We start from the raw sequence: 26,550 nt of genomic DNA on the forward strand, positions 1-26,550 counted from the left end.
AATGTATGTACGAGATTAGGTACATTGTTCGTTATGTATATTAGGGCTCCCGAAAATTGGGATACGAAATGCCGGGATAGCAGATTATCCTACATGATCGTAAGTATGCATATATATATATACATATACATAGGTACAAACCATAGGCATGATAATGGAAGAAGGGAAAACCTATGTTAGCATATAAGCGTATGTATATACTAATAGAATCCAGCGAAAGTAGCGTTAGACTAGTATTCGATTTTGAATTTCTACATTTTATAATTGTCATAACTGTTATTGTAAAATTACCGACTGCCTGCGCGCAGTCCTACATAATTTTATAACGCAGGAATTATTGCAGATGAATTGTTTTTAAAAAATAACCGTACGAAATCGTATATAAGGGCGACAAGTTAGCTTGTAAGATCAGAAGCTAGGAGATAGGCATATGAGTCAGTGGGCTTCTACCACTGACCAGAACACGACCTGAAGGTTTCTACTTCATTTCGTGATTAGTTTTATATTCAGTAGGAGGTTTCTACTCCAACTGACGGAGAGCTTAGCAGAGGGGTTCTACCTCAGCTACTCTTATCTAGACAGGGACAGAGAATTGGAGTAGCTATTAAGGACATTGCATTTTTAAATAAACCTGTTCGGCCGGGGTGCGTCTAATCCTGGAGATAGGTGGGGCACCGGGGTCGATCTCAGTGGGAATATGCGTATGGAATAGACAAATAAGCAAAATAGACGAGATTTCTCGTTATAATAGCTGTGATTTTATTGGTAGATATTAAGATAAATTGATTATAATATTACCTGACTGTAGTGTCGAAAAACGGCAGAGATCGCTGGCGGCAGATGTGTACGCGTTGGCTGTTAGAATCCAAGAGGCTGGTTGTATAGCAATCTACAACCGTTGACCCGCAAAATCCCCCGTTTTGGAGGGGAAAGGCACCCACACATCAACCCCGACATGCATATGCATGATTGCTGACAAAAAGCACACATACACGTACATGTACATTCATGCACATGCATGAGGGTGATGGTGTGGGTGGTTATAAATTAAGTCGAGTATCGAGTATCGATTTGCAGAGTTGCATTGGGGGTCGCAATCAGATGCGGAAAAGTTAGGCATCCTGCCTAAACATGCCAGCCCCTTGCGATACGCAACATCGTTTTCCGCCAATGACCTCCGCTGAAACGAGAAAAATTAATATAAGACTACACACTAAACTTAATCTAAATGAGGAGTTCGTCTGCGACGCAAAATGGCCGGGTATCCTTTCCGACTTGCTTAGCATGCCACCTGAGCTAAGATGAAAAAATTAGCGGTTATGAACAGTTAGAAGTGAATATTTCTTGCCATTGGTTTATACGTAACTCTAATATATAGAAGTTCAGAACGTGATATATGTATAATCGATGGCCAGTAAGGCTGGACGAAGAGGCCGAGGTCTCCGTTCCAGAATGACACCATTTTTTGGTATTCTTTGTTTTTTTGTTTGTTCCGGATGGAGAGGCCGAGGTCTCCGTTCCAGACCTGCGGTACTTTTTTTTTTTGTTTGGACGAAGAGGCAGAGGTCTCCGTTCCAGACTCGAGGGTTTGAGGTTTTTCTGGGCTGGACGAAGAGGCCGAGGTCGCCGTTCCAGCGTCTAACTTGTCGTATCGCTCTCAAGGCAACTGTGGAATTTTATGGATGTACCGGGGCGAGCGGCCGTGAGGTTGGTTGGGTGAAGCGGAGGTGTTTTATTACAAACCGTATCTTAGAATAGATAAATTAAGTGCATATGCGAAGCATATTATCAAATACAGTTTTTACCAAAGAGAGATGCGTTATTTACGTTCACCTGACATAAATTTGCAGATTGGCGATGCGTTCTCCACGACGCGTTCTATCTGCACGCACCATTCTGAGATTGCATGCAACCCTGTCGTGTATTTCTTGGTTAGCTGACAGCTGGTATGGTGAATTTGTGGAGTGCGAGTATATATGTACATATATGTATTTGCTTGCCCTTGGAAAAAAACTAGGTCTCTGGGGCAGTAGCACACTAGGCCGGTAGAAACAGTTGACTTTTTCCCATTTCGGGATTTTGTCGTGTCGGGATTCTTTTATTTCGGGACCCGGATTGTTTTTGTACCGAGCCCTTATAATGACTGTTTGTGATGTTTGTTGTTGAAAAACAACAAGTCCTGCCCCAGCCAGAAAACAGTGACCAAAAAACGGAAAGGGTAAAAAAACAACAAAAAAAAATTTCTTTGTAAAAAAAAAATGTTAAATTTTTTGTGCAAGGAGAGGTTTGTTTTCGTTTTGTTTTCCTTTTTTTTTTGAATTCCTTTGTTGTGTATGACTGGTTGGTACTGCATTAAATGCCCACATGAGTAAAGAATAGAAAAACACGTCATTCCCGATTGTGATGTTTTGCGTTTTTTTGTACTGATTTTGTCTATTGAGTGTTCGGTATTCGCCCTTAGTTTGACAGCACTAATGAGGTTGCCGTTGTTATGTTGCGGGTTGCCATCCAGTTGTTTTCCCGTAACAGGAATTTTCCAGGATACATTAATGTAGGATTGTGGTGGATAAATTAGCCCCACCACTTTGTTATTTTCAAAAGGATTTTCAGGCTGGTAAAACGTAAGTATGACAAATTCCTAACCGATTTTTAGTAATTTTTTTTTTAATTGGTTTTCTCTTTTCCTTTCAGTTTTCTCGAGAATGCAGTCCATTACGATAAATTTGGAGCGTGAGGATGCGGAGCCCTTCAATTGGTTGCCGAAATCCGTTATCGGTGCAGCGGACACCCCAGAGTCCAACGTCGCAAGGGTCCTATCGCTGCCGGGTGTGCCAGAGGACGCTTGGATCGTTTGTGTGCCTCGTTGCTCATCTGAATGGGCACATGAAGTTTTTTCCCTATCGACGTTGGGAATGCCCAAAAAAATATACGTCATCCGCGGCACTTTCGGCGCATCGAAAGCGGATGCACCGATCATAAGTGCTGAAATATTAAAAAAACCATGAATTATCTTTTCGTGACTTTTCCTTTAATCTCCATCAATAAACTTGAATTCGCCTACCAAAAAAATTTATTTGATATATTTAGTTGGAAAAGGCTTGTTGGTTGGAAGGTGGTATCCTTGTGTTGTCTTTCTTTGGCAGAAAAAAAGTCCCTGAGCTCTTATAAAGACGCAGACAAGAAACGCACCATTGGGTGGCCGAGTTGGCCAACATGGCAACTCTGCCGTTTCTCGTTTTCTTGTATGTATCATACATACATACCTACGTTGGTTGAACATTCCAGTATAGAGTATGAAGCAAAACAAAAATGAATCGAAAGATTTATTTTACCGTTTTTGCTTCAATTCACGTGAAATTTACGCGTTGCTGGACAAAAGGGTAAGTAGTAAAACATTTTTGCAATAATTTTATTTCAATAAATATTTTTTATGTTATTTCAGATTTTTAATGCATTTTCTTTTATTTTTCAGTTGACTGGTGATGGAGATCCAGGAGAGCTGATGGGTTTGATGTGTCGTTCCCTTTTTTATTTTCTAGGTTACCGGCATCGCAAAGGGGCGCTCCAACTGCGGCGTCGGCCGCGCCGTCAGTTGTCACACATTTGCGATGCCCATTGATGCATGCACTAATGGCTTTTCCTCTTTTTCTTTGCAGATTTTGTCATGGATATTTTTGGGAACAGTAGATCCTAATAGTAAAATGGTGAAATGGGTTCATGCCACGAATACCCAGAAATGTATTCGTGCTGGGGGTAAACAATGATTTGGATGATGTCCGTAACGAGGTTTACCATCACACATTTCTTTGAAATGCTCGGCAATTGGTCATTTGGGGGTTACTTAAAAAGGGAATATGCGTAAAGCATTGGAACCATTCAAAGTATTTGAAAGCCAAGATGAGCTGAACCATCGTATGGAAATTTTAGCTAAACTCAACACACTTGTTAAGCAATGGGTCAAAGATGTCTCAAGGGCAAAAAATATGCCAGAGACAGCCGCTGAGAAACTTGGTGTCAAAATTTATACCTTCGGTTCATATCGGTTAGGTGTACATCAGAACGGTGCCGATATTGATGCGCTTTGTGTAGCGCCACGTAACCTTGAACTTACGGATTAGTTTACATCATTCTTTGATATGTTTAAAAAAAAACATGCCGAAGTGACCGAACGCCGTGCTGTAGAAGAGGCCTTTGTGCCAGTTATTAAAATGAATTTTGATGATATTGAAATAGATTTGTTATTTGCCCGCCTATCGCTCAAAGAAATACCAGACGATTTTGATTTGAGAGACGATAATCTACTTAAGAATTTGGATCCACGTTCGGTTCGCAGTTGGAATGGCTGCCGTGTGACGGACGAGATATTGGCATTAGTACCCAATATTGAAAATTTTAGGCTGGCATTGCGTGCTATTAAGTTGTGGGCGAAAAAACATGGCATTTACTCTAATTGGTTGGGTTACTTTGGTGGTGTAACGTGGGCAATGTTGGTAGCGCGCACATGCCAACTGTATCCAAATGCAACAGCCTCCACTTTAGTGCATAAATTCCTTTTGGTATTCTCGCGATGGAAGTGGCCAAATCCAGTGCTGCTGAAGCATCGCGACAGTGTCAATTTAAGATTTCCGGTTTGGGATCCCAGCGGCGGTCACGTAAATCCTGCCGTAACCATAGGCTTATTAGTAGCGGGGCGTGTAAGCGTTTTGCGTGCCGTTTTTTATATAATATTCCAATGTCTGGGTTCCTTCGCCGGTACCTCGGCTATTCGTACACTCTTAGATGAAGCGTATTACGGTGGCTTAGGTCATACACATCTGGCGCCTAATATTACTGAACTACAAGGCCTAGGTATTGAATTCTTTTTGGGCTTGGTCTTGGTGCTCACAGTTTTTGGTGCTTGTGATGCCAATAAACCAAACTCTGTCACCCTCGGTCATTTAGGCACAATTCGTTATACCGCGGCAAGCATGAATCCAGCACGTACACTCGGTACAGCCTTTGCTGTACACAATTGGGATGCACACTGGGTCTACTGGACAGGTCCAATTATGGGCGGTATCGCAGCAGCGCTCGTCTGCACACAAATCATAGAGAAGCCACTCGTACACACTGCCGTCAAGGTGATTGAAGTATCCGAGAAATATCGAACACACGCTGATGATCGTGAGGTGAGCTTAATTAAAGCTTGGAGAGATTCTGATTTCTATTAAATTAAAACAAAGTTATACACATTTTAAAAAGGAAAACATTTAACTCTACAAGTAACTAAAGAGAAGCAATAGAATTTCAACTGTTTGATTGTGAGGATCGAAAATATGTATGACATACTATATAAAATGGCGTATCCTGAACAAAACTCCACTTTCAATGTGTTGGAATCACCCAAGAAAGTAATACTTAATGAATTTAATCGAGGTATGATTACAACTGATGAGATTATGCTCGCACATGCGACATGGGATCGACTATTTGACGCCCCTAGTTTCTTTTACAAATATCGTCACTTTATTGTACTTTTAGTTACATCGCAAAATGGCGACGACCAGCTCGAATGGTGCGGCTTAGTGGAGTCAAAAATACGTTTGTTGGTTGGTAATTTAGAACGTAATCAACACATTGCATTTGCACATGTAAATCCTACATGTTTTGATTATAAGAAAACAGCTGTTGTCGGCACACACAACAACAGCGCCAATGATGATGATAAAAATCAATCAAGCGGTGATGGTAGTGCATCCATAAGTTCATCCAACTTTTGTTCGACGTGGTTTATTGGTTTGGAATTTGAGCGTACAGAGAACTTGAATGTAGGCCTGACCGAGAGTATTCAAAATTTCACAGAACACGTCATACAACATGGGGTAAACATAAAAATGCTGAAGCACGGAATGAATATTGAGGCGCGGCATGTAAAGCGTAATACTGTTTTCACACAGAGACTTAATGATCTCATTTCACCTGCTAATGAAATCGTAAATTTTTTGCTTTCACACAGAAGTAACTGCTCGATTAGTATGAAGGATGAGACAGACAATCATGGCGGAACGATACAAGGTGGGAGCATGGTGACATACCTACAAACAAAAAAAATTCCATGTACTTGTAAATTCGATGGACAAATGTCAAAATCGTACTGCGCCGGTAGTTGATGTATCAAATCAAATAAAAAAGGTTATAATCAGCTGTTCGATGCGGCCACCTTGTATCGTTCCGCCATGCAGACAATGACATTTGCTTTGAAAACTAAGAAGCGGAAACGGAAGCGGAACGCTGCCAACAGAGTTGCATTGTGCTTTTGACTTCATTAGGCATTCGATTAGCTACTAATGAAATAATAATAGATTCGAATTTTGTAGGGAAGATTGAGCTCAATAAGCGTCTTAATGTAGAAAATTGCCTTTATTATTCAATAAGCCGTCTGTGTGAAATTAGTATAAAGCACTGTCACAGTATTTAGATACGGACTTTTTGAAGCGTGAACGCACGTCCAGGGAACAACACCCATTTTAATAACGCAGTTTTAGCTAATTGTAAACTTTGGCGACCGAATTATCTATAACACAGCAACAGAAAGATGGTACGACTAAAAAAAATCGTGTCAGTGAATCGCAAACAGAGGACATTTCACGCATGTGGAATGATTCACGTACACGTATGTCAAGGTCAAACACAATAGCTTGCGGTTAGTATAATTTGTAGTCTAAAATATATATCGTCGGTGAAAGTTCCGAACACCTGTTCTGATTGTTGTCTTCTTTGAGGTTTTGAAGTTATTATATCAAATCGCCTCCAAGACTGTCGGCTTACTACCGGGCTATGGGATTATTTCCACTTTTTGGTATTAAGGCCGGTGGAAAACGTTTTATATGTGGTTTGAGCTTTCATAGACGATATAAAAGTATAAAATTAGGTGTAATTAGCTTCCTTGCAAAATACGCGACGCTTAGGTGCCTCCATAATTCCTTGCGGACGTTAGGAAACCAATGAAAATTGATGAGATCATGGATCCGGAAGTACCCAATTTATCTGGTGGTGCACTGTAACGAGGTACACATTCCTTGACAACACGCAACTATCAATCAATTAACAAAAAGAGGGTGAGTTTAGAACTTGAATTACTACTAATGTAGATGCTCACCTAGTCCGATATGTATAAGCGTCTAGGTTTGCATTTTAACTTGTTTTATAATTTGTTGCCAGTTTTTTCCACAAAAGTTTTTGGTTTTGCTAATTTTTCGATTTTTTCATTGGAAAACTCAAAATTTATGAGTAGAAGAAAGTTTTTGTACAATTTTGCATGCATTTTTTCTTTACCAGTTTTTTTACAAGATATTTTGGGTGATGGGATGAATTTTCATAAATTCTGTTGGCCGAGTGCAGATGCATTATGTGGCAGATCATGGATCTGCGTTAGGTTTGCGATGGGCCTCGTTGCGCGCCAACGAGTGCAAAGGTTGTCTATGGCAGATCGGTTCGCCCTTCTGCGGTAGGCTTTCTAGTGTCCTCGTTATGGGATAACGAGTGAATGGGAGGGTTTTCTGGTGTCCTCTCTCTGGGTGAGTGAGTGACTTTGGGTTTGATTTGTTGGAAATTTAAAGATGATGGGCTGAAAGCCTTTAGGTTCTGTGGCAGATCGGTTTGCCCTTCTGCGGTAGGCTCTTATGATGTCCTCGTTATGGGATAACGAGTGAATGGGATGGTTTCTGGTGTCCTCTCTCGGGGCGGGCGAGTGAGCTTTGGGATTTTCTGTTCAGGGGGCCCCCGGTTAATATTGAATATTGAACATAGAAAAAAAATGCTTTTTGTTTGCGAGCTTTTGGTAAGCCTTTCCGTGTCTTCGTGCATCTCGCTCCCTTTCCCCATTGCCCACCAGTAGTCAGGTGTAGGATTCCCTCCGGTAGACTCGATACGAGACCGGGGGTAGAGAACAAAGAGAAGATGTAGGATCGCCTTCCGGTAGACTCGCACCATCACGAGATCGGGGGGTTGATTATAATTAGGGCCTCGGTAGAGACACAAGCTTAGGGATAGCGGGGCATCACGGCGCGTGGTTGAACGCGTATTTATGTCCCGCGCTCCCTTTCCCCATTGCCATCGCGTAGTACGTTTCAGGATTCCCCTCCGGTAGACTCGCACCATAACGAGACCGGGGGGTTGATTATAATATATGGCTCGGGAGAAACGCAGGCTTAGGGATAGAGAGACACGAAGACGCGGGTTCCTTAATATTCTTTCCATGCTATCACCAACCGTGGGCCTCTGATTTTAGGTAGTCGGGGGAAATAGAATTTTGGTTTTTGGGGTTTTGTAAGGCGGAATTTGGCCCCTTACATTTAAGCCTCCTTGTTGTGGGACGGAAGGAGTACCAATTTCGTAATTGGTCTGGTGGTTTTTCCCCTTGCCGTATCCAGTTCGACGACTCGAACTCTGTTATCGGGACCATAGTGAAGATTGGCTACCCGACCTAGTCTCCATTCGTTGGGGGTAGATTATCCTCCTTAATGACGACTAGGTCCCCCGGTTTGAGATTTGAGTGTGGATGCTTCCACTTAACGCGCTTCTGCAATTCGGTGAGATACTCAGTCTTCCACCGTTTGCAGAAGGTTTGATGCAGCGCCTTAAGTTTCTCCCATCGATTGACGAGTGAAGCGCGATTCTCGCTGACGTCGATCTCGGGTGGTGCTAATAGGTGCCCTCCAACGAGGAAATGTCCTGGCGTAAGTGGCTCCAAGTTAGACGGCTCGTTGGAGGAATGGCTTAACGGTCGAGAATTGAGACAGGACTCGATTCGACAAAGTAGGGTGCTGAACTCTTCAAGGGTAAATTTGTGATCCAAAGCGATCTTTTTGAAGTGGTTCCTGAAGCTTTTGACCCCTGCCTCCCATAGCCCGCCCATGTGAGGAGCTCCTGGTGGTATGAAATGTCATGTCAGGTTTAGGTGACTGTACTTGGATAGAGTTTGGTTGCGAGCGTCCGCTAGGAAAGCTTTGAGTTCCGAGCGGAGAGCTCTGGAGGCTCCGCCAAAGTTGGTTCCGTTGTCGGAGTAGATGTTCTTTGGACAATCTCGCCGAGTAACAAATCTATCGAAAGCTGCCAGGAATGCGGCAGTGCTGAGGTCACTAGTGGCTTCCAGATGAATCGCTCGTGTGGAAAAACACACGAAAAGGCAGACATAGCCTTTGGATAGTCGACACCCTCTACCGCGGTAACTTTTGATGTCGAAGGGTCCAGCGAAGTCGACTCCAGTATTCGTGAATGAACGGCTGAAGGTCGTGCGTTCGCGAGGGGGAATACCCATAAGTTGGGTCTGAGCACGCTTTCGGTGTATAGTGCAAACTTTTCAATTATGAATGGTTGCCCTAATCATGGTTTTGATGTTAGGTATCCAGTATTGGGTGCGTATCAGACGTAACATGAGTTGGTTTTCCCCATGCAGACTCTGCTGATGAAACATTAGGACTGTCAGACGGGATAACCGGCAGTTGTATGGGAGGAGGATTGGGTGGCGTTCATTAAAAGCTAAGTCCCTTGACGCCCCGAGTCGCCCTCCTACCCGAATGATGCCATCTTGGTCTAAGTAGGGATTAAGTGAGAGTATTGCACTTTTCCCTGCAATTGGTTTTCCGGCGTTTAGATCATTATGTTCGGAACTATAATGTTGTTTCTGATAGATTTTAATGACAAGTTGAGTTATTGATTTGATCTCATCAGGGGAGATTAAAGGTGACTTGACCTGAAATGGTTTTTTTGTTTCGGGGTGAGTTCTTCGGTAGAACCTCATAACGCATGATAGCACCCGTAAAGCCCTAGGTAGGTCGGAAAAGCGTTGAAGAATATCGGTAGTATTTACGAATGTTGTTGCGCAGGTCCTCGCCCTCTTTTCCTCTACGGAGGTGGTGTAGTCACTTTCTTGTGCTGGCCATTGGTAAGTGTCTTCTTGCAGCCAAGAAGGTCCCTGCCACCACAACGAATTATTGACCAATTCAGACGCAGGTAACCCTCTGCTACCTAAATCTGCTGGGTTTGATTCTGAATTTACGTGCAACCAGTCCTTATTTCCGACCATGTCGATAATCTTGGTGATCCGATGTGCGACGAAAGTGGACCAGGAACAAGGCGGTTTCTTTATCCATGCGAGGACGATAGTCGAATCCGTCCAAAGGTGCACTTCCACTGGTCCCAACTTGAGGTTCCTGAAAATTGATTCGGCGATTTCCGCTAACAGCACGGCTCCGCAAAGTTCCAAACGTGGAAGAGAAAGAGTTTTCACTGGGGCTACTCGGGTTTTGGCCACAAGCAAGTTTGTGCAGACATTTTCATCCGTTTTGACGCGCATGTAAATGACTGCTGCATAAGCCTTCTCGGATGCGTCACAAAATCCATGGATCTCGATGTCGGTTCCTGGAGAAAAGTTGACCCATCTAGGTATCCTTATTTTATCGATCTCATGGTGTTGGTCGGTGAAGGTTTTCCATCGTTCTAGCTTACTGGTCGATACTGGTTCGTCCCAAGCGGTGCCTTCTAACCAAATACTCTGCATGAGTATTTTTGCCACAATGACCATTGGCGCAAGCCATCCTAAGGGATGGAAGAGTTTGGCGATTGCTGATAGTATCGCTCCCTTCGTAATGTTTTCCGGGTTGTCCAGCGTCCCTGCTTTAAAATAAAATAAATCGGATCGAATGCCCGATCAAATGCCTAATGCTTTAACTGAACTGGTATCTTTGAATGCTAGGAAGTTTTCACTGAGCAGGTCTGCTTTGGGGATGTCCCTTAGAATGTTCTCTGAATTGGATGTCCACTTGCGAAGTGGAAAGCCCGCTGAGTGTAGGACTTGACGAATTTCATCTCTGGCTTTTGATCGTATGTCCACCTGCTAACACGTCATCTACATACATGTATTCTCGCAGTATGTTAGCCGCTGTAGGGTGTGAATTTGATACGTCGTCTGCGAGTTGTAGGAGCGTTCTTATCGCGAGATATGGAGCGCAGTTCACTCCGAAGGTAACCGTCTTTAATTCGTAAAGACTGATAGGGTCATTCGGGGAAGTGCGATGCACAATACGTTGAAATTTGGTGTGATTTTCGTTCACCCAAATTTGTCGATACATCTTTTCGATGTCGCTATTGAATACGAAGCGGTATAGTCTCCATCGTAAGATAAGGATCGGTAGAGCGGCTTGTAGAACTGGGCCTGGTAGGAGAATATCGTTTAAACTATTACAGTTGGCCGTAGGGCTCGAGGCATTAAATACTACGCGTACCTTTGTAGTGGTACTTTCTGCTTTAATAACGGCGTGGTGGGGCAGGAAGTAATGATCCGAATCGTCGGATGGGATATTCTTTTTCAATTTTCTCATATGTCCCAGTGTTTCATATTCTGACAACACTCGAACATATTCTTTACCTAAATATGGGTTTTTTATTAGCCGCCCCTCATTACGGAAGAATTGAGAGCATGCTCGTTTCAGGGACGGTCCTAAGTTAAAGTTATTAGGGTAATCCTCCCAATACGGGAAAGTCAGATAACCTGGGCTATAGGGTCGTTCAAGCCCTATAAGTATCCGGGCCCGGATGGAATCATTCCTGCGCAGCTTCAAAGGTCTTTGGGGATTTCCTGCCGCTGGTTGGCCATCATATATACTAACTGCCTCAGGCTTAACTATATCCCGAAGTCTTGGCACACGGTTAGGGTTATTTTCATTCCGAAGGCCGGCAGAGGCTCTCATGTATCACCTAAGGACCTAAGGATTTCAGGCCAATCAGTCTCTCGTCGTTTCTTCTTAAGACGTTTGAGCGGTTGATTGACCTGTACCTACGGGAAAGGATACCTCGGGGGTTACTGTCGGCTTCACAACATGCGTACTGCAAGGGAAGATCGACGGAAACGGCTCTCCATTCGATTGTAAAGCAAATAGAGGGGTCCCTAGAACACAAAGAGTATGCTCTGGGTGCCTTTCTAGACATCGAGGGAGCTTTTAACAATGTCTTACCGGGGTCAATCGAAAGAGCTCTGGTGGGTTTAGGAGTCGAGGCGGCTCTGGTTGAATTTATTAGCAAACTTCTATGCGGCAGAATTGTCGCAGCGGAGTGGGGAGGGGCTATAATTAAGAGGAAGGTGTGCAGGGGCACGCCACAGGGGGGTGTCCTATCTCCTCTCCTCTGGGTTGTGGTAGTCAACGAGCTTCTTGTGGAGCTGGAAGCCAATGGTTGTCGGGTGGTTGCCTATGCAGATGACCTCGCTATCCTAGTCAGAGGCAAATTTCTGGGCGCCCTGCGCGATGTTCTTCAGGGCTACCTGGATACTGTGGCTAGGTGGGCTGAATCATGTGGGTTGGCGGTCAACCCGGGAAAAACGGAATTGGTCCTTTTCACAAGAAGATATAAGGTGCCCGATTTCAGAACTCCCTCGATTGGAGGGGTACCGTTGGTACTTTCTGATAGGGTTAAATATTTGGGGATTGTTTTGGACAAGAAACTGTCCTGGAGACCCAATGTGGAAGATCGGGCTAGGAAGGCCGCTATTGCCTTGTACTGCTGCAGAGGAGCTATCGGAAAGAGATGGGGACTCTCGCCAAGAATAGTACACTGGCTTTATGAGATGGTGGTCAAACCGATTCTGCTATATGGGGTGCTGGTCTGGTGGAAAGCACTGGACACGGCGAGCACCTCCAAAATGTTAGTGTCAGTGCAACGGACGGCGCTGATCGGTATCAGTGGCGCTCTCAGAACAACGCCTACCTTGGCACTGAACGTCATGAAGAACATATACCCAGTAGATATTGCGGGAAAGGCGGCCGCGGCAAGGTCGTTGGTCAGGCTTCGTGATATGGGATATAGACTTTCTGACCGCGGACACTCTAGCCTTCTTACCAGTTTCGACTTCATCCCGGACAGAACGGACTACTGTATGCCGATAACAGCTCCCTATACAACCTTCACCCCAGTTATTCCAGAGAGAGAGGATTGGGGAAGAGGAATTATCTGGGGCATGGGACCGGTTAACTTGTTCACGGATGGGTCAAAGCTGGATGGAAAGGTTGGTGGGGGGGTCTTTTGTCAAGAGCTAAATTTAAGCCGCAAGTTTAAGTTGGCTGATCACTGCAGTGTATTCCAAGCGGAAATTGCTGCAATTAAGGATGCGGTGGATGGAATGCTATCCAGTGCTACCACGGTTAGGGAATTTAACATCTACTCTGATAGCCAATCGGCTATCAAGGCCTTGAGCTCAACTACAGTGCGATCGAGGGTGGTCTGGGAGTGCCTGACCTCGCTTGCGATTGCATCGAATTATTTTACAATTAAGATTATCTGGGTCCCGGGCCATAGTGATATCCCGGGTAACTGTCAAGCGGATCTCTTAGCCCGCATCGGTACAACTGAACCGGATGAAGATGGCTGTAGGGACTTCGGGATCCCGCTGGCCACCTGTGGATTGCTCCTCCATAGCTGGGCCTCGAATCAGCTCAGCAAACGTTGGGCGGATACCACGTCTTGCAGGGTAGCAAGATCTTTATGGCCGAAAGTGGATGGCAGGAGGTCTGCTGAAATAATTGGGTTCACTAAGGCTCACCTATCAATGGTCATTGGGGTTTTGACAGGGCACTGTCCCATGGGTATCCATGCGGTACGTCTCAATATACTGGAAACTCCATCCTGCTGCAGCTGTATGGAGGATGATGAGGTGGAATCACCAAATCACTTTATGCTTGATTGTCCAGCTTTTGCCAGAATTAGGCGAAAGTACTTCGGTCGCGACTCACTTGGATCTCCCGAGGATATATCCAAAGTTGAGATCGGTATCATTCGGAGCTTTATCGTTGCTACCCAACGATTCTCTAAGTAGCTGGATCTAGGTCACCGTTATTTTTGGTGTATGTGGTATCACAACGGACCTTCGTGTTGTCCAAGTGAGCTATCCTTATCAGGGCAGCTACCACCTAACCTATCCTATCCTATCCTAATCCTCCCTGAATGGTAGTGATACGGTGTATCTTCCATCTTCATCACGTTTCGTTGTTTCTTTGAATAATTTTCCGCAATACCTCTCTTCATTTAATATTTTATTTTTGGGTACATTTTCTACCTCCCAGAAAGCTTTTAATTGATTGTCTAACTCAACTTCGTTGTAGAAAGACATGATGCTCTTCGTTGGATTCGGTGCTTCTATTCGACCGGTTAGTATCCAACCGAACACTGGTTCGCACTTGCAAGCGCAATGTATAGAGTTGGGTCGTTTCGCTCTGAACTTGTTCAATTGACCGGGTCTCTCAACTGAACAAGTGAACTAGATCTTCGATTTCGTTTCTATTTGTTCTTTTAGTTCGTTTTACCTAATGCTATTCTTTCTCTCTTCTCGTTCACGAACATTGTAAATTCATACATACATACGTAGAAATTCACAGTGAGCACGAATGTCGATGATGCCACTTATGCGATATGTGTGTATACATTTATGAAAAACATCTTTTGTAAGAAACTAATTATTACATTTATGTTCATATTTACAATTTGTGCCTGATCTGTTTCAAATTCCTCGATCTTCCGAAATTTGTAACTTTTTTTGAAGTTAATTATACCTATGTATATATATTAACTTATTTATTCATAACACATTTAAATATACCTACACAAAGCATTGCTGCATACACACACCCCTCTATACTTGTTGACTTTTTTCGTCGGTCTGAGCGGCAGTGAACAAATTTGCTTGAAAAAAAGGAACAGATGAACAAAAAGAACGAAAGAACCGAATCTCTGAAATGAACGAAAAAGCGCAACTCTAACAATATATTTGTAAATATACATGGTCAGTTGATCAGGTCAGAATAAGGTAATCAAAGATTTGAAACGCAAAATAGTCAAAAACGGAAAAAATTGCCAAAAATCGGCGGAATTTTCTATGAACTTGACATTTGCACTTTGTAAGGGTAGAATTAAAAGGGCTATAAAACTGTATACTTGGAATATTATTTCAAATTACAGAAAAAAATATATAATTAACAAATATAATAAGCAAAATGACATCGACTTTTCGGCTTTTGCTTATCGAAAATTCATAATTCGATATGTTAACGGGATTTTCCATCAATAAAAAAGAAAAAAAAACAGAAAACAAGCTTTATTGAGGTTCGAACCTGAAACACCTGCAGCCTTAAACGAGTGCTTAACAGGTGCGCCAAACCTACTATGACTTTTACGTTGTCTTATCTGCTACTTTGATCGTATATACGAATTTGCACGCCACAAGGCCATTTTCAACCCTCCATTTACCATTGAAATTAAGCTTATTTTACCTTTTTTAAAATTTCTAAATTATATTAATTAAATTCAAATTCATATTAAATCATAAAACATGCAAATATATTGCTACAAATAATAAAATTTAAATATAATTAATCCTACTAAATACCTATATTCCCACAAAGAAATCATATTAAGAGAAAATCTAGAGAATTTATACACCAGCTGAAACTGTTGACAGGGAATTTTCTGCTGTTAACTGGTTAACATTGAAATTGGATTGTGTGTGGTGAAGTGCAAGACGTGTTCACATGCAAAAAAGTTGGAATCTAGCAAAAACGCCTTCTCATTGTGTTTAAATTCTCTGGTCTCACACAATGGTGTGATTTCTTATGTAGATAAAATAGTTGCTAAATTGTATCCGCTTCCTTACTTTGATGGTAACTCAGAGGATTGGCCTCTATTCAGTGCTTGTTACCATGATACAACGAGGGAGTTTGGGTACAACAATCGTCAAAATTTAATGAGGCTTCAAAGGGCATTACAAGGTAATGCAAAACGTGTTGTATCATCTTTATTAGTTTATCCTAATAACGTGCCACAGGTCATTGAAGAATTGCAATTTAATTTTGGAAGACCTGAATTATTGATTCGAGTACAAATGAGGAAAATTCAACAATTTGCGAATATAACTGACAGCCATCTTGAACAAATCTTGGATTTCTCCAATCAAGTTCAGAACATTGTCACCTTTTTAAAATCATTTCAATGTGAACAACATTTTTATAACCCAATGCTTCTGAAGGAACTAGTCCTCAAGGTGCCAGCTTCCAAAAAGTTTGAGTGGTCTCGGTGTGTAGCCGGTGCATCATCACTTCCAAGCCTACAGACATTCGCCGATTGGTTGAGGGATATCGCTAAAGTTGTAAGCCTCATGCCATCGATGTTTACGTTTTCACTATGGGGAGCTCAGCCACAATCATCAGCGAATAGCCGTCAAGGAACGCAATTATCGTCCAGCCGTCCAATGACAAATTCTTCACGAAGAGTGTTATACAGTAATGAGTCAGATTTTGATGAACAACAACAGCGGTCACAGTACTTCGTAAAATGCAAACAATCCCACAAATTAAGTGAATGTCCAGAATTTAAGGCACTTATTTTAAATAACAAATGGTAGTTAGTAAAGGACAACCTTTTGTGCTTTGGTTGCCTTCAAAGAGGTCATGGCTTGAGTGAATGCCGATCCAGGCATGAGTGTGGACTGGAGGAGTGCAAGCGTATGCATCACCCTCTCCTGCATCAACCGATTATTTCTGATACGCAGGTCGAGTCAGTGACAACTTCAGTTAACAACAATGATAAACATTTCTTGAATTGCCGCGATAACCAACATGGTGAGTGTTTATTCAAAATATTGCCAGTAATTCTTATAGGTCCCAAAGAAAGTATAGCAGTATATGCCATGTTTGATGAGGCTTCATCGATAACGCTGCTCGAAGAAAATACAACAGTCTGGGTATAAAAGGTCGTAATCTGCCGCTCACTTTGCAGTGGTACAATAACAAACAAATAACAGAGCAGTCACGGGTAGTGAACTTGCAAATACAAGGGCAGGGACAAGACACTTCATTTTAGTTAAAAAATGTGCACACTATTAAGCAGTTAGATCTGCCAACACAGACATTTGATCGAAACCTTTACAGCCAGCTTCATAATTTGCCGATGCCCAATTACACAACCGTCAAACCAACTTTGTTAATCGGTTTAGATAACAGTCACTTAAGCGTAGCTAAAGATATAATTAATTCGGACCCTAATGGGCCAATAGCAGTGAATACGAAGTTTGGCTGGGTTGCTTATGGGCCAATACATCCCATGGAGTTTCCAAGTACTAAACTCCTTCATGTTCGTAAACCATTCGCGACTCAACAGTTGCGTAAATAAGTTGAAGAATATTTCAGCTTGGACAGCCTAGTAGTGAAGAGTCCAGCTGTGCCGTTGGAGAGCAACGATGATCTAAGAGCAAGGAGAATTCTGCAGGAGACGACGAAATACATTGATAAGAGTTACGAAGTAGGTTTATTATGGCGTAAAGATAACATTAAGTTGCCACAAAGTTACGAGATGGCCAAGCGTAGACTCATAAAGGTGGAAAACAAAATGGATAAAGATAATAAATATGCGGAAAGCTATATTGCTGAGATGAACAAATACATAAGAAAGGGGTACGCTCAGCTACTAACGATCGAAGAGCTGACAGTTAAAGGCCCGTTAACTTGGTATTTGCCACATTTCGGGGTGGTAAATCCTCACAAGCCACATAAGCTGCGAACAGTATTTGATGCTGCAGCATCCACATCGAATGTGTCATTGAACTCAGTACTACTGAAGGGGCCAGAGCATGCTCAGCCGTTAATGGCCATTATGTTCCAATTTCGTCAACGTCAAGTTGCTGTAGCTGGCGACATACAAGTAATGTTCTCACAAGTAAAGATCCGTATTGAGGATAGACAATCGCAACGCTTTCTACGACGAAATGGAGACCAGTCTTAACCGATCCAAGTGTATGTCATGTCGTCAATGATATTCGGTGCTGCATTTTCGCCTTGTTGTGCCGAATACATAAAGAATCTCAACGCCAATAGTTTCAAAGAAAGGATGCCCCGAGGTGCAAAAGCCATCGTAGAAAGTACGTATGTGGAAGATCTCGTAGCCAGCTTCGATCATACACAAGAAGCCGAAGAGGTAGTCAAGGAATCTGTCTTAATAAATGCAGCCGCTGGATTCCATTTGCGTAACTTCATCTAAAACTACAAGACTCTTCAGTGTGAACTAAACCAGGGAGCCATCACAACTTCCGATGTAGTGGCCATGGAGCGTCAGCCCACAACCGATAAAGTCTTAGGTATGTATTTTAATTCCATAGATGATGTTTTGGAGTTTCATTTCAGATTCCACAAGATACCGCGCGAGGTTATCGATTGCAGGAGGCCGCCAACGAAACGTGAATTACTGGGATTAGCTATTATAAAGGTTCATCTTATGAACCTCCGAAAAAATGGACGTGCGCTTGCACGTCGCAACGCACTCCACATAAAACACCAAACGCAGTATTTTCAGTTTTAGTTATTTTATTTAAGTTGTATAATAAATGTATTTTTATTGAATTTACACTTATTTCTACTTATTAACTTTAGTTTGCACAACTCGATTATTTTAGTTTTAGTTTTTGCCAGCGTTCGTGCACTTTTTCTTGTGTCGTCCAAATTATAACGATTATTCAGAGCCGAATTGCTCTGTGTTCAAGTTGTTCCACACCCGCGGGTAGACAACGGGTGTTGCAGCAACTTGAACACAGAGTGACATTTTATTATTTATTAAGGCTCTGTTACATCATACTTTTTGGGGAAAAGAAGAATTGACAAAGTGATAAATTTGATCAAAGTGATCTTTGGCCAAAAACTTATAAAAATTGTTGCGAACAAACGAATATATATTTATATTAGGGTGTACCTCCCCTTTTTAATTCGTTGGTTCGGAACCATCTTTATTAATAATTGAAAAAAGATTTTATACATCGAATAGTTAAATTTTAGTTATATTTTTATAGTTTATTGTAACTTAAATAAAAGGTATAAATGTTAATAATATTTTAATTTACGTCAAAATATGCTGGATGTTTTTTTTTGTAAATATTTGTGTTTTACATATTCAATTTAAAGTTTTACATTTCTATTACATGTTAAATATTTATTTTTTTTGCCTTATGTACAGTTTTTATGAAGTAGGTTTTTTTTTTTTGAATATACAAAATTTGTGGTATTTTCTCTTTTTTTTCTGGTTTTAAAAGTTTTTAAGCCTTCGTGGCTGCTTAGATGCTAGTAGGTAAATTTTGGATTTGTTTTTCAATCGAATTTAAAGTAAAAGTATTGAAGTAATGTTAATTTACTTTACTTAGGCGGTTTTTATGTACTATTTTTTCTTTGTTTTTAACTTCATCGAAAATAGTTACGTTAGGTTCGTTAATTTTAGTTATAATAAAAGGACTTTGATAAATATTTTCGTGCTTATGATGTGGTTCTTTTTGTAAAAGTACTTTATCTCCGATTTTTACAATTAGAGGTCGTGCCGTTTTATCGTACAGATTTTTACTTTGTAATTTGTTTTTATTAATTAAATTTTGTGCCATTTTGTGCGTTTTCTGCATCCTAAACTTAACTTCTTTGGCATAGTTTTTGACATTATAGATCGGGTCAATTTTTTCTTTTGTTAATTCATTAGGCAAAGTTGCCTTTTTCCCAAAAACTAACTCGTAAGGTGAAAATTGATTGTCGAAAACTGTGCTACTCGTAGTATTGTGTAGGAAAGTAGAGTAGTTTAAATAAACATCCCAATCAGAAAAAGTGTCTTTAGATATGCACGTAAGTATTCATTAAAAACTTTATGATTACGTTCAATCGTGCCAACAGTTTCATGATGGTATGCAGTTGAAAGATTATGTTGAATATTTAAAAGCTTTGTTAATTCTTCGAATAATTAATTTTTAAATTCAGTACCTAAATCTGATTTTATGGCATTCATTGTGCCGTAAGTTAAAATGAATCCTTCAAAATTTGCTGAAGCGATTGTTTTTGCCGATTTGTCTGGCACAGCGACTGTTTCTAAGTATTTAGCCATGCCGCAAATCATGGTAAGTGCGAACTTGTTACCATATTTGGACTCAGGTAGGGGTCATATTGTGTCAATTACTAGTATATCAAATGGTTTACAATAAGTTGGTGTTAAAACAAGTTTTTCTTTTGTTTTAGGTTTAACCTTGTTTAAAAGACAATCTTTACAATTTTTGATATATTTCGATATATCACGAGTCATGTTCTTCCAATAAAATTTTGTTCGCAGTTTTGCGTAAAGTCTTTTCATTCCGCAATGTCCACCAGAAATGGGATCATTATGGTAAATTTTCATAAGTTTTAATTTTGTATCTTCGTCGCTTGTGCTGTCTCCACTGGATCTGTTAAAATAATTTCTAATGTTTTTAAAATTTTATTTCCAATATTTTTGAAATTTGTAATAGTATAATGTTCGAACATAATATCGTTTTTAGGCCATTCAATCTTCTAAATTTTGCGTTTGCCGGGTTCTGATTCAAGCCTCGAAAGTAATTTCTCTAAAGTCATTATTTCGTTAACAAGCTTAAAACTAAGTAACTCGAGTTTCTTATGTTTAATATGCGCGAAAATTCTTAAATTTGTTGTTTTATTATTTTTATCGTACGTAATTGCAGATCTTATTCGTTGAACTTTTTTCGAAAAATTAAATGAAAATTTGTCGTAAACATGTAAAGTAAGTTGTTTTTCATCGTTTTTGTCTGTTTTCCTATGTAAATTTTTGTCGTTCGCCTTTTTTGTCATGGCTCTTGTCTGTACTGCCAAAATTTGTTTGTTAGCTTCTTTAATCTCATTGATTGTTATACTGTTTTCACACAGAAACTTAATGATCTCATTTCACCTGCTAATGAAATCGTAAATTTTTTGCTTTCACACAGAAGTAACTGCTCGATTAGTATGAAGGATGAGACAGACAATCATGGCGGAACGATATAAGGTGGGAGCATGGTGACATACCTACAAACAAAAAAAATTCCATGTACTTGTAAATTCGATGGACAAATGTCAAAATCGTACTGCGCCGGTAGTTGATGTATCAAATCAAATAAAAAAGGTTATAATCAGCTGTTCGATGCGGCCACCTTGTATCGTTCCGCCATGCAGACAATGACATTTGCTTTGAAAACTAAGAAGCGGAAACGGAAGCGGAAAGCTGCCAACAGAGTTGCATTGTGCTTTTGAGTTCATTAGGCGTCAATAAGCATCTTAATGTAGAAAACTGCCTTTATTATTCAATAAGCCGTCTGTGTGAAAACAGTATTATACACGATAGTGCATCAGCACAAACGTTTGATTTACTATTTATATATACAATAGTAAAGTTATATTCAGTTACTTCCAGTCTTATTCTTGAAAGTTTTGAAGATGGGTCTTTCATGTTGAATAAGTATACTAGAGGTCTATGGTCTGATTTTACAATGAAATGGGTGCCATAAACGTATGGTCGAAATTGCTTGATTGCAAAGTAAATAGCTAAAAGCTCGACACAAGTTGGTAAATTACTACTTTGTTGTTCTTGACTCAAAATAGCGCCACATCCAGTTGTGGAAGCATCAACTGTAATAATGAATTGTTTTGTAAAATCTGGATATTGAAGTAATTTTGGTGAAAGTAACGCTGCTTTCAAAGATAAAAATGATCTTTCGCACTCTACATCCCATACAAATTCAACTCTTTTTCTGCTTAATCGGTTCAGAGGCGCTGCCAAAGACGCAAAATTAGGAATAAACCTTCTGTAGTAGTTCGCAAACGCGACAAATCGTCGTACCGCGTCTTTGTCAGTCGGTTTTGTATACTTTTTAATTGCGTTTATTTTAGAGTCGTCTGGCAACAAACCTTTGGCTGAACATTTGTGACCTAAAAATGTAACTTCTGGTCGTAAAAAGTTGGATTTATTTGGGTTAAGTTTGAGATTGAAAGACCTACAAGTATCGAAAACTTTTGAAAGATTTTTAATGTGGTGTGCTTCACTACAGCCTATGACGATAATATCGTCGACGTACAAAAATGCGACATTGGGTGGTATACCCGAAAAAGCTATTGTCATCATTCGCGAGAATGAATTAGGTGCTATATTTAAACCGAATGGAAGCACTTTCCATCTAAATGCGCCACGGTCAGTGCTGAAAGACGTAATGTCACGAAAGTCAGGATGCAAGGGGATTTGATGAAATCCTGAAAAAAGATCTAATGTGGAAAAATACTTTGCTCTACCCAGATTGTCTAAAATATCGTCAACTCTAGCTAGTGGGAATTTATCAGCAATGAGTTTTTTGTTTACTGCGCGAAAATCTACGCACATACGATAAGCTTTTTGACCATTTGTATCTTTCTTTGGGACTACAATCAAAGGACTATTGTAATTCGAATAACTGAGTTCAATCAAATCGTTATCTAACAATATATTTACTTGGCGATTTATTTCTTCGCGTTGAGAGTATGGCAATCTATAGTTTTTAACATATACCGGTTCGTTGTCTGTCAGTCTTAATTTTTGCTCGTAACAGTTATTTAAAGTCATTTTGTCCGTGTCAAGAGCGAAAATGTCGGCATAATCAATGCAAAGGTCAAGTAATTTACTTGGAGCATGTTGAGGTATTTGATTTTTTAAAATCGAAATTAGTTTTTTCGTACGTTTTTCTTTTGTTTCTGTCTTGTTAATTGTATAAACATTGTAGTTTGAAAGTTTTTCTGTCCGAAGACTTTTTCTATTCACATACTTTATATCATCAGTGGTATTTATAACTTTAATTATTGGGTTACTGGAATTAACAATGCATCAAGCTGTGAAAACACCTCTTTCAATTTCCTGCGTGTCCACGAAAAGTGGTTCGGGTGAATCTCCCAAATCAAAAAGTTTGAATATTTCACATCTTGGTGGAATGATACAACTGTCGCTTTTTGTTCCGTGCAGGATTGGTATCGCTACTTTTTCATTACCTACCCAAAAGGAAATACTATTTCTTTCATAATTAATAATGCATTTGTTAATTTTCAGAAAATCTTTACCCAGTATGCCATCGGATGGAATATTAAAGTCTTCATTTACTACATGTAAAGTATGTTTAATAGAAAAAGTTAGAAAAATTTAAATTTAAGGTAAGTTTACCTAAAGTCGAAACTGAATTTGAAGTGACACCGGTATTGTTAATAATGTCGTTCGTATTTAAGAAATATTTCTGTCTAAACATGATATCTTTATTAAAGAAATGTCGGCTTGAGTGTCTACTAGGAAAGAACAAAATTTTTGTGACTCGTTAAGTTGTAATTCTATGAAATCTGAGTAATTTAAATTTAAACAATAGATTTCTATAGGTGAGGGAAGTTCGCTTACTCGCTTAATTCGTCCTCCCTCAGTGTTCGCTCCTGAGGGGCACTGGCGTTTAAAGCGCGAACGTTTGCGTTTCTATCTCTACCGTTGGATGATCTAGAATTGTTACCTCTATTGTTACTGAATTGGAATTTGGACGTATATTATTATGTTGTTATTTTGGTATATATTTCTGTTATTATAGCGATATCTCTGATTATTGTTACTGAATTGGAATTTGGACGTATATTATTATGTTGTTATTTTGGTATCTATTTCTGTTATCATAGCGATATCTCTGATTATTGTTACCGTTATTATAGTTACTATTATATAAAAATTAACTATTATTTCTATAACCAGTATAGCCGCGGTTTGGGTAAAAACCTCGATAACTGCCACGTGGATTTCTGAATGTACTGTTACCACGTGATCGAAAAGCTAGAACCAGTAAATGCTGTTGAGGCTAAAATGGTTTTTACTAAGTTTGATTTTGCATTTAAACGACACACGTTAACAGTTTGTTCGACTGCCATTTCATGAGCTTTTGCTTGAGTGATCCCTTAAATAATAAGAGACCGCTCAAGTGAGTCAGCTAAATCTTCAACTTTTTTGGAAAAACCTGTATAATTGTTACCGTTAACATGCAACGTTGCAATTATCCCTGCTACAACTTTCGAGTTGTCTGGTTTGATCCTATTGCGTAGAGCTGTTTTATTATCATTGACTGAAGTTACTAGTGTTGGTATTGCTTCACGGGCTTTACCCTTTTTTTTTTTGATTTTAAGAACGCTATAAAAGTATCATTTAAATCTGCAGTAGCGAATTGTTCCAGTAATGCAATTTTGTCTATAAAAGAATCAAGTGCTAGAGGACCACCACTCTAGTTTTCTCTAATAGAATTAGCACATGTGTTAATGAAAATTTTCTTTTCCTCGAGTGTTGCCATGATTTGATCGTTAAAATCTGGAGCTGAATTAGCACAAGGTGAGGCCACGTTTGTACTATTTGGATCGTTAAGACTTGAATCTAAATTAGAAGTTGGATTTTCACTGGAAGAATCTTCAAAACCTGGAAAATCTGCTGACTCATCACCTGTTTGGTGACTTTTCCGGTCGAAGATGAAGTTAAACTTTCGTAGCTTGCGGCTGATTTATCGGAATCGGATTCTGAATCTGAAGTTTTTTGCACTTGCTTACCACTTCTAAGGTTGTACATATGAAATTAATGAAGCACTTGTTTAAATGTTGAATTTATATTTGAAGTTGAATTGTTGAGTAAGAGAGAAGAAAAAAAAAAATTGTATAAAAGGGAACTGATTTGCAGGTGAATAGTCGCTAAAGAAATATTTAACAATTTATTAGAAGAATTAATTGAAACTGCAGTAAACTTGTATGAGAAATCTATAAAAGTAATTGATTTTAAAATGGCTCAAAAGTATGTGTATTAATTGGTAAAATTCTCAAAATGTATTCACGGACGCACCGCTTTATTCAAAAAAATCTCAATTTGGTTTTTCACGGAACCACCGCATGTATTAAAAATTGACTTGGTTTTTCACGGAATCACCGTATGTAATAAAAAAGTTAATTGGTTTTTAACGGAACCACCGCATATTGTCAAAAAAATTACTTGGTTTTAACGGAACCACTGCATAAAAAAGATTAATTAGTTTTTTCGAAAACCACCGTAATACCAAAATCCAAAATTTATATGAAATGCGAAATTAATTTTTCCTTTAATTTTTGAAGTTTTAAATTTGTAATTGTAATGCGAAAGCAATGAATTTTATAAAGTTTTAATGATTTAATATACATACGTATATGCGTAAGAAAAAAATGTAAGCAAAAAAAAAATTTTGAATACATATATTTATATATATATATATATATATATACTTAATTGTCGCTGCTGCTATAAGATGGTTGCCGGTGATGTCATCAATATTACTGCTGCTGATGTTGTTGCTTTACGTGTTAAAGTTGGTGGTGGTGGAAAATTACGTGTGTGTATGTATATGTTTTTGGGTGCCGTTATGCGTGGCGTGGTGCGAATGCCGTTATGTACAGGCCCGTTGGTTTTGCAGAATTTGTTAAATTTTGAGTAATTTTGTTGAATTTTTATTTAAGAAAATATGTCGCAATTTGTTGTATTTTAATTAGAAAGAAATTTGTCGTAATTTGTTAAATTTTAATTTAGAAAGTTGTGTCGTAAGTTTGTTGAATTTTAATGTAGTAAATTATATCGTAGTTTAGTAGAAATTTATTTAGAAAATTGTATATTGAAATTTTGTTGAATTTTAGTTAGAAAATCGATGGTAGTTTAGTAAAATTTTATTTTGAAAATTATGTAGTTCTTTTATTGAATTTTATTTAGAAAATTATTAAATTTGTTTTAGGAATCGTAGATTTAGAAATTTTTATTAAATTTATTTATTTTATTGATTTTATTAAATTTATGTAGAACACCACGCACTTTACTTCACACACCAGTAAACAAATTTTCCACTCACCGCTGCTAATTTGAAAGACGTCCGGTTCGTTGCGATGCCAAAATTAAAAAATACCGGCCTCCAGCCTAACGGTCGCCATATAAAGGTTCATCTTATGAACCTCCGAAAAAATGGACGTGCGCTTGCACGTCGCAACGCACTCCACATAAAACACCAAACGCAGTATTTTCAGTTTTAGTTATTTTATTTAAGTTGTATAATAAATGTATTTTTATTGAATTTACACTTATTTTTACTTATTAACTTTAGTTTGCGCAACTCGATTATTTTAGTTTTAGTTTTTGCCAGCGTTCGTGTCACTTTTTCTTGTGTCGTCCAAATTATAATGATTATTCAGAGCCGAATTGCTCTGTGTTTAAGTTGTTCCACACCCGTGGGTAGACAATGGGTGTTGCAGCAACTTGAACACAGGGTGAAATTTTATTATTTATTAAGGCTCTGTTACACTATGGCCATTTACGATCCGTTAGGGTTTCTGGCCAATATTACCGTCGGGGTCAAGCTCATTTTGCAAGATACATGGAAACAACAAATAGACTGGGATGAACAACTGCCATCCAGTCTCAACATACGATGGGTTGCATGGTGGAAATCGTTCCAAGAGATCAAGTATTTTTCAGTTCCAAGATGCCATTCGCCCGCATACTCCACCGCTGAGGAATTGCAACTACACACATTCGTAGATGCCAGTGAAGCCGCTTACGCTGCAGTGGTCTATCTGCGACTTAAATATTTTAACGATATCCAAGTAATATTTTTGGGCGCCAAATCAAGATGCGCACCGAAAAGACAGACAACAGTTCCACGTTTGGAAC

The 26,550-nt window shown here is 39.6% G+C and overlaps 1 protein-coding gene and 1 pseudogene across 1 annotated transcript in view; both read left to right on the top strand.

The window, feature by feature from the left end:
* PPP1R15 (Protein phosphatase 1 regulatory subunit 15) overlaps nt 1–26,550 on the top strand; it is a 293,688-nt gene that overhangs the window by 219,026 nt on the left and 48,112 nt on the right. The window lies entirely within an intron of this gene.
* LOC137247297 (poly(A) polymerase beta-like) lies at nt 3,855–17,190 on the top strand (annotated as a pseudogene).

Source organism: Eurosta solidaginis, chromosome 3 (genome assembly GCF_040869045.1).
Source record: "Eurosta solidaginis isolate ZX-2024a chromosome 3, ASM4086904v1, whole genome shotgun sequence".
In the NCBI taxonomy this organism is placed as follows: Eukaryota; Metazoa; Arthropoda; class Insecta; order Diptera; family Tephritidae; genus Eurosta; species Eurosta solidaginis.